This window comes from Pygoscelis adeliae, unplaced genomic scaffold, assembly GCF_000699105.1.
Source record: "Pygoscelis adeliae isolate BGI_AS28 unplaced genomic scaffold, ASM69910v1 Scaffold318, whole genome shotgun sequence".
Classification (NCBI taxonomy): Eukaryota; Metazoa; Chordata; class Aves; order Sphenisciformes; family Spheniscidae; genus Pygoscelis; species Pygoscelis adeliae.
Genome location: NW_008825430.1, coordinates 2,276,992 through 2,284,666, shown reverse-complemented (window position 1 = coordinate 2,284,666; position 7,675 = coordinate 2,276,992). Strand labels below are relative to the sequence as shown.

The 7,675-nt window shown below is 46.1% G+C and overlaps 1 protein-coding gene across 1 annotated transcript in view; it reads left to right on the top strand.

Annotated features, from left to right (window-relative positions):
- Positions 1-7,675, top strand: part of PDE8A (phosphodiesterase 8A) — a 158,368-nt gene that overhangs the window by 112 nt on the left and 150,581 nt on the right. The window lies entirely within an intron of this gene.

Genomic DNA, 7,675 nt, shown 5'->3' with positions numbered 1-7,675 from the left:
CGTCCCCCGTCCCCCTTCTTACAGAAAATATTATCTCTTTCTGCTGTTTACAAGTGACTTCAGTAAACCATTGCCCTTGGACCAGACTGCACACAACCTCTGCATCAGCCTTTGTAAACAACTCCAGAAATTCCTTAGAGCAAGGTTGTGCTAAACATTAGAAATAGAAATGAAATGGTAATGTGTGTGGTTAAGCAACTGTCATCCACCTCACTGGAAGTTTCAAATGTCTGAGTAACTACAGGTTTCTGTGCTGTGGAAACGACCAAAATAGTTTTCTTAGGTGCTTGGAAAATCCAGAAACTTCTTACAATTTTAGCAAAGCCACTGCTTTAAGATTTGCAGGTCAAACATGTTTAGTAAAACCGCAGCAATCATAGGGTAAGATAAGCATTAACTTGGGCAAACAAATTGACAATTTAACTGCACGGAACTCGATGTCCAGCAGCAAACTCCTCATCTTCTCCCAGAGCTCGCTCGAGAGCATTTAACCTTCCCAGCGGGTCAGCTGTGCTGCTTGTCAAATCTCGAACAGTGACGTTCCGAGGTTGTTTTCTGTTTGCTTGTGTTTGTAATTTGATCTCGTGTAACAACATTGTCCTCAGCTCACACACAACTGCAGGGGTAACTCTGACATCCTGCCTGGAAAAAAAAAAAAACCAACAACCCTTGTTGTTTCCTGTGCTTGAAATTTGAAAGATTTCCAATTTGGACAGGTTAGCGTGTTTATATTAATCTCATCCTGTTACATGAGCTTAAACCATTAGTGTTTTGGGAGCTGGGCATTCTACCTCCAGTTTGGTCTCCCCAAAGACACTGGGGGTTTTTTGTCTTTACAAATTTCGGCGGGGACTGGTGGAAGTTTTGCTGTTGCCTGTGCTGAGGCCAGGATTTCAGTCCAGACATTCGTGCTTTGGAGAAAGAGCCTCCGGGAGATCATGTCAGGAATGTGTCAGTTTAGATTTTAGCTCAAAATTGCCTTTTCTTGATAGGAGTTACTGGAAATTAAGACAGAGAACTTAGGAAACTGGCAATCTGCAAAATATCTGAGTGTTTGCTACTCGTTAAAAAATATTCTTAGTGAATACAGAAATGTGTGTATCTAATGAAAATATGTTTGGTTTCAAGAGCTAGTCAAGCGACAGAAACACAATCACCTTGTCCTGTTGGAACATCTGCTCGGCACTGATGGCTTGGTGCATCTCCCGCGCTACTGCCCAGACTGTCGTCCTCATTAGTGCTTAGGGTCCTTCACTTGAGTGTCTCCGACAAACATATGCATTGCTTTTGCATTTACTGTTTGTTATTTTTATTTTCTTGTTTACAAAGTTGGATATCCAATTAAAAGGCAGAAGCAAGCAACACTCAAAAAAAAAAAAAGAAAAAAGGGACAAAACAATGACAGCAGTTGGTAAACACTGAGGCTGAAAATTATTCACCCCAAATATTTGGCAAGTGGGCAACAATAACAAAATATGTTCACAGAACTCTAGACCAGTTTGCAATCAAAACGTCTGTGTTTTCATAGTATATATTATTCATCTCGGATCCTGATTTCTGTGGAGGCGGAGAGTTAGAAGCTGATTTCTGGAAGTAGCGTGCAGCTGTACCCCTCGCTCAGGCAAATTTTTCTACATCTGCAAGTATGCCTTGTTTAAAGAATATTGGCACTTCTTTAGACAAAATCTTTTAGATTTGAGTTCACGGGGGCCTGGGCAGGATGCATGGTTGTGGCAGGAGAGAATGTACTGAATAATAATATGCGCTCTCTCATGCCCTAAAAGTTCACAGAATAGGTTAAGTTTTGCATACTACTGTTTCATGGCTCGTAGAATATGATTTTCCTTCTGAGGACCTGGGATTTTCTAGTTTTTCCTTTAAAAACTGGATTATTTTTTTTTCCCCCTGGGAAAAACCTAGAGGATTTTTTCAACCGTATTTAAGTTATATTGCAGTCTTAAAAATTGTACTTCAATGCGATAGCACATTTTTCTCAATAAGTATTGAGAAATAATACTGAGAATAGCTCATTAACCAGCTGTTCAGCAACTGCCTTCGCATTTTTTGAAGTGCAAATTTGTGTTTGCAAATAACTTTGCCTGCATCTTATTGTGGGTACAAACGTTACTCATTAGAGCCTCTTTGTCCGCATCCCAAACTACGGCAATTGAAGATCCAGCTACAAATATTTGTGTTTGTGTTCGCTATCTTAGTGTTTAGTTTAAGAGGGTTCAGTCTTGTTTCAAGATGCAAGTGAAAGTGTGTTGATGTTCTTTTATGTTTACTATAAAATCATAAAATATTGTCATTTTCTGTCATTAGGCTGGGGAGCGCCTGCGCTGTGACTCAGCACGGAGACGTGCACGCGGGCTGGCTCGCACCAGTGCCGGCAGGGCCTTGCTTTCATAGAATTTTAAATGCACTTGTAGGTTTTTAAATGAAAAGAAGCTGGTTAGTTATTAACTTGCAGAAATATCTGATTTTAGAGAACAGAAGATTACAAAACAAACTGGATTTTCACCAGCTCCTGAAGGGCAAACAGTACACCGCATCTGGGGGGAGAGAGAATTTGCTCCTTGCATTTCCCTGCAGTGTGTTTGTGTCGAAGCTTTTTCACTCTCATAGTACTTGATGTAAATGTTAATTAGCACTCCGGGGGAAATGTGTTAACAAATGTACCTTTGACACAGGTCCACAGCCACGCTTTGCTCTGTAGCTGCAGGCTGGAAAGATTAGCTGGCAAAGGAGCTTGTGCTGCTTTTGAGGAAACTCTTCAAACGGGAGTTCAGCGAAGCTTACTGAGCGCTTCGACTTTCCTGCTCTGTTGCAGCTCAGGCTGCGCTTGCTGCTCTGCAGAAGAGGTGCCAGGTAAAATGTGAGCACTTGTAAGAAATAAGAGCGAATGCCTAGAAAAGGGATACTTCCAGCCATTCACAGGCTGCAAATAAGACTGCTTAGGCTCTGGCTTTCACACGATGAGGAGAAAACAATGTCTTGACTTAGCACAAACTTTGTGGCAGAAATGATTCCTCCTCCTCCCCTGGTGCTGATCTTGATTAGCAATAAATATGGGTGGTAAAGTCATTACCGTAAGCTGCTAGAGTAGAAAGGTAACAGTAATGCGTTCATAAACACGTTTACCTCATCCCTGCGCTTCTTTCCCTTTCCATAAACAGCAGGTCAGAGATTCGGAAGTGGAAATCGTTTGGAGGGTGGGATTTTTCAGTAGTGTTCAAACCTGCCTTAACTCAGGTTAACATATAGATACCGTGGTGGTGTCTGGCCAGATTAATTCCTGAACCTGATGGATTCTATACCATGACGTCTGTGAAAACATATGCAGCCATTTTTCAAGATTTGGCTTGTTCAGCTGTTCATTGCTGTGCAGTATCAAATCCCGATTTCTCCCTGGTGAGGAATAGCTCATATTTAAGACGCTTACAGCAAGGAGAGTCCAAGGTTACTAACAGCTCTCTGGAACTGAGATTGGTCATTTCAGCCCAGCCCTTGTGAGCCTGGTCTGGGGTTTGCACTAGCAATGGCCAGCGCTGCTGGAGGAGAGTGCCTGTGTCTCTAGGAGCGAAGGGCAGCACTGCTGTTGAGAGTCCTCCCCTTTCCTGGAGCGGGATGTTGCGTGAAGGATGCTGGTGTTACGACATGGCTCTTAGTCAGCTGGTCTGACCCTGGCACCCCTCTTGTGTCGCCCTCAGTGGGTATTTGCAAGAAGCCTACCTTGTACTTTTTTCCTTCATGTAAAATTATTTCTTTCTGGCTTTTATGATCCTGTGGGGAGTTTCAAGCCCGTGAGCTGACTGTTGCTGGTGAGGAGCCATCAGCCTCTGTCTTGGGGCTGGCTTGGAGGTTTTCAGAGACTTCAGCAAGGAGGAGCAGGGTGGGCAGAATGTGGGCTAACGCGTGTCTGAGTGGTGGGTGGCCCGTAGGACACAGTGCGGCCCCCCCCGGGCAAGCCTGACCTCTAAGTCAGCCTTGGAGAGGAACCACTGCTTTCTGCTCACCGCATTTCCAGGTTACAGGTGTGAACCAGGCTGTGCAGAGTGTCCTCGGGCTGCCTGTCTCAGCTTTGCCCGTCGGCTGTGGTCTGGGACAGCCCTGGGATGGTTTTCTGGCAGAGGGAGTTCATGTGAGCACTCTTATTTTGAAGTGCAGGTGAAAGAAACACCAATCTTGGCAGTGGGAGATCTCCTCGCTTTGAATTGCTGCTAGATAAACGTGGCCTTGACTCGGTAAAATATGTCCAAAACTACTGGATGGAAGCCCTTTGGCACAGCACTGCATGGGGACGCTGCTGCTCGGGAGGAGAGTTTTATTGCGTTTCGTACCGCTCCCCTCCTTGCCTCTGCAGGAAGCCCCATCTGAGCAAACAGCCCCCCAGCCATGGTTGCGCAGAGCTGCCCAAACCTACCGTGTGGTGAGGTGCCACGTGGCGATGGGGAACCTATGAAGGCACCTGCGGCACGCAGGCGTCCGAGCCTGCCCAGGAGCCGTGCCGCGGCTCCGTTGACTCCAGCGGCTCCTCCGTGTGCAGTGGCTGGATTTTGGCCTTGTCCTGTCAGCCTGTGAAGCGGTGACAGAGGTCAGACCTGAGCTACGCCGGCTGGTGCTGTGGATGTGTTAAATGGCTTTATGAAGAGTGATGGGCTGGGTTAGAGTCTGGCCCCGCTCCTGCCGAAAGCCTTGGAGATGCTGGGCTTTGGGTTTGGCCAGTACAAGGTTTTGCTTGGGTTTTGCAAGCACTGGTACCCGGCATGCTGCCTCTGACACAAGTTTTTCCTAAGGCACCACGGCCCAAGATCCCTGCTCAGGCCCCCTTCTGCCTAGAGCCAAGTGTTTTCACCCGGGGAAGGTGTGCGGCAGGGCTTCACTGCTCCCCAGAGGGAGGCACCCCCTTCCCTTGCGGGCTGTGGTATGAAGGGACTCTGCCTCTCCTCAACCTGCCTCTGGCCCTAGGAGGAGATAGCACATGGCACCTCCAAAGTCAGGCCGGGAGGAAGGTCATAACCAAGCAGACCGCCTGCTTCCGTGTCCCACGGCGGTGACAAAAGATAGAAATCATTTTTGTTAAACCGATTCTTCTTTAAATAGCCCCGCCCCCCGATTGCAATTAGTCTTCTCAGCTGTTATATTTCTGATGTTGGTTTCTATATTCATAAAGTCTTGTCTGCCAAATTTTAGCAAAAATAGATATACCAGTGAGCCATTGTCCAAAGTCATATAAAAATGGAACTGTTGTCCTTAAAGTTTCGATCCACAGGGTTACTGTCTGTCTGGCTAGCTTTGGTTTTGGCTCTTTCTGTAAGTAATCTGACTCTGCAGCACCCAGCCTGGGGTTAAAATTCAGCTCAAGACAAGCACAAAACTCTTCCAGGTTTTGATAACTTGTTTGCTGTCTAACTCAGCAATCATCTGGTTCTCACATTCAAATAAACGGATCACCCAGCAGGAACTGGACTTCTGCCTTGTTGAATGATGGATGTTGCTTTAGTTGCTTAAAAGGAAAACATACAAGAAATGCAGAATTCTTGTTGACCCAAACAACTGAAAGAAACATCACAGCGTTCCCTAAATCAACAGATGGCAATTTTCAAAACAAAATCTGAACAGCAGCCAGAAGCTTATAAGGCAGGATGTGATACTACGGCCAAGCCGAGACCTTGAATCTTCCCTGCCTTAAACTGAGGGGATGAGCTGGGAGCTCCGTCTGGTGATGTTAGCTCGTGTCTCTGCAGAAGAGCTGCTTGTGCATGGACCTACCTGCTCTGCAGTCAGGAAATTTAATTATTGCTTCCACAGTAGCCCTCGCAGAGTACCCTCTGCATGAAATATGCATTCATACGTGATACGTCCCATAATTTTTTTCTGTTTCCGCATATGGAGTTAAGGTTAATGTTCCATACACTGTGGACAAATGGTAGTTGCCATGGGTACCGTAGCCTTGAATTTCCCGTCTCCCGAGTGATTAAATTCCCCACCTTAATTTTACTTTATTGGTTTATTTCTGTAACTCCTTATTTCCTTGGTTTGCTCTCCTTGAGAGGGCAAAGCAGGACATTTCACAGGCTACTTGTATCTTCTCAGGCTTTTGCATTTTGCACACCAGTTTGGGGGAAAACCGAGGGTGTTTCTTCACGAGGTGTATCAAGCAGCAGGAAATACACCAGCGTGACGCCCAGCACCGCAGAGGCCGTGCGAGCCCTGGGCTCTGCAGTGGACACCCCGGCTTCTTAAAGCCTCTGCTACTGGAGACCCCGCAGCCTCGCTGGGCAGCCCGCCCCAAGGCTTTGATAGCTTTAGCATTGGAGTGTTTCCTCCCACCGTGCTGTCTCCCATGCCGCAGTGTGAGCACACCTCCTCTTGTCCTGTCTGCAGGAGATAGGAAGAACAACTTTATCTGCTCTCCTCCACAGGAGCCTAATGCCGATCGTAACCAGAGTGAGCGGTCAACCCGCCTTCTGGGATTCACAGGGAGAATCTCAGGAGGAATCTGATGGGGTTTGAGAGTTTTTATCTCGGGTGCTACAAGAACAAAAGGGCTACATTTGTCTGATGGAATTTGGGGGCCTTTGCCACACTGCTAGCTGTTCTCCCAGTCCCTTACAAGCTGTCCAGGTGTTTAGGTTTATTCCATAATCCTAGCCCTCCAGAAAATGGCATAAAATAATATTGAAATGGGAACCACAAGCTATAAAAACATAGCCCTAGTTGGTAAGTAAAATGAATAAGTAGCTGTTAAATGCAAAATGAAAAGGCATAAAAGGACAGTGGGAGCTTTTGCTGTTTAATCTGAAGTGTTCTATAAATAAAGCTAGGTTGCTACATATTGACAAAATTGGTCACCCCTAATTTAAGGCATGTCATAGGCAGTGGAAAAAGCGTCCCATAGACCTGACTAACGTGGATAGAAATAGAGAGCAATTTGGAAAAGTAATGATACAATGCCAGCCTTGTAACTGCAGACCCTGCAAGCTGGACGTCAGTCCTGTCAGCTGAATAGCGCTTTCCTCTAACAACCATTTATGGTGATTGAGGTAGATTAACTGACACTGTTTACTTTGAAGTCATGATAATTAAAGCTAGAGTGTCATCTGCATTGTAATTAACATGCTCCTCTGCACCTAATTCATTCTGACAGTATAGATTGATGATGGTAAATGACCAACGAGGATTTATCATGAGGTGATTCTCCGTTCTACAGGCTGCCTCAGACAATTACAGGAAGCGATTGTTAGGTTTAGGCTATTGTCCTGGTGCAATCGTGCATGTTCATTCTTAGCTTTGTTTTGCAGTAAAACCCATCCAAGGGCTTCATAACGACTCAGTTATGGTCCCTAAGAGGCTGAGCCACACTCGTAAATGGGAGAGAGAGGCACGGGCTGGTGATACTGCTCTGATTTTTCAGTATCCCAGTGCTTGTAGTCCCTGCTGATATCAGTAGGAGCTGGGACTGATCAGTATTTCTGCAGATCAGATGCTTTTGCAAATGTAATTCTGCTGGGAGGTTGGGCAAGAGGGTCAGCCGTGCCTATCTGGGCACGGTGAGGTGCCTATCTGGGGCCGGGCAGCCTTGTTTGGTACCAGTGCTCTTCCTCCGTGGCAGTGCCTTGGGGAGGAAGGACCTTTTTCTCCGAAGCATGCTACAGGGCCACGGTAACTCAGC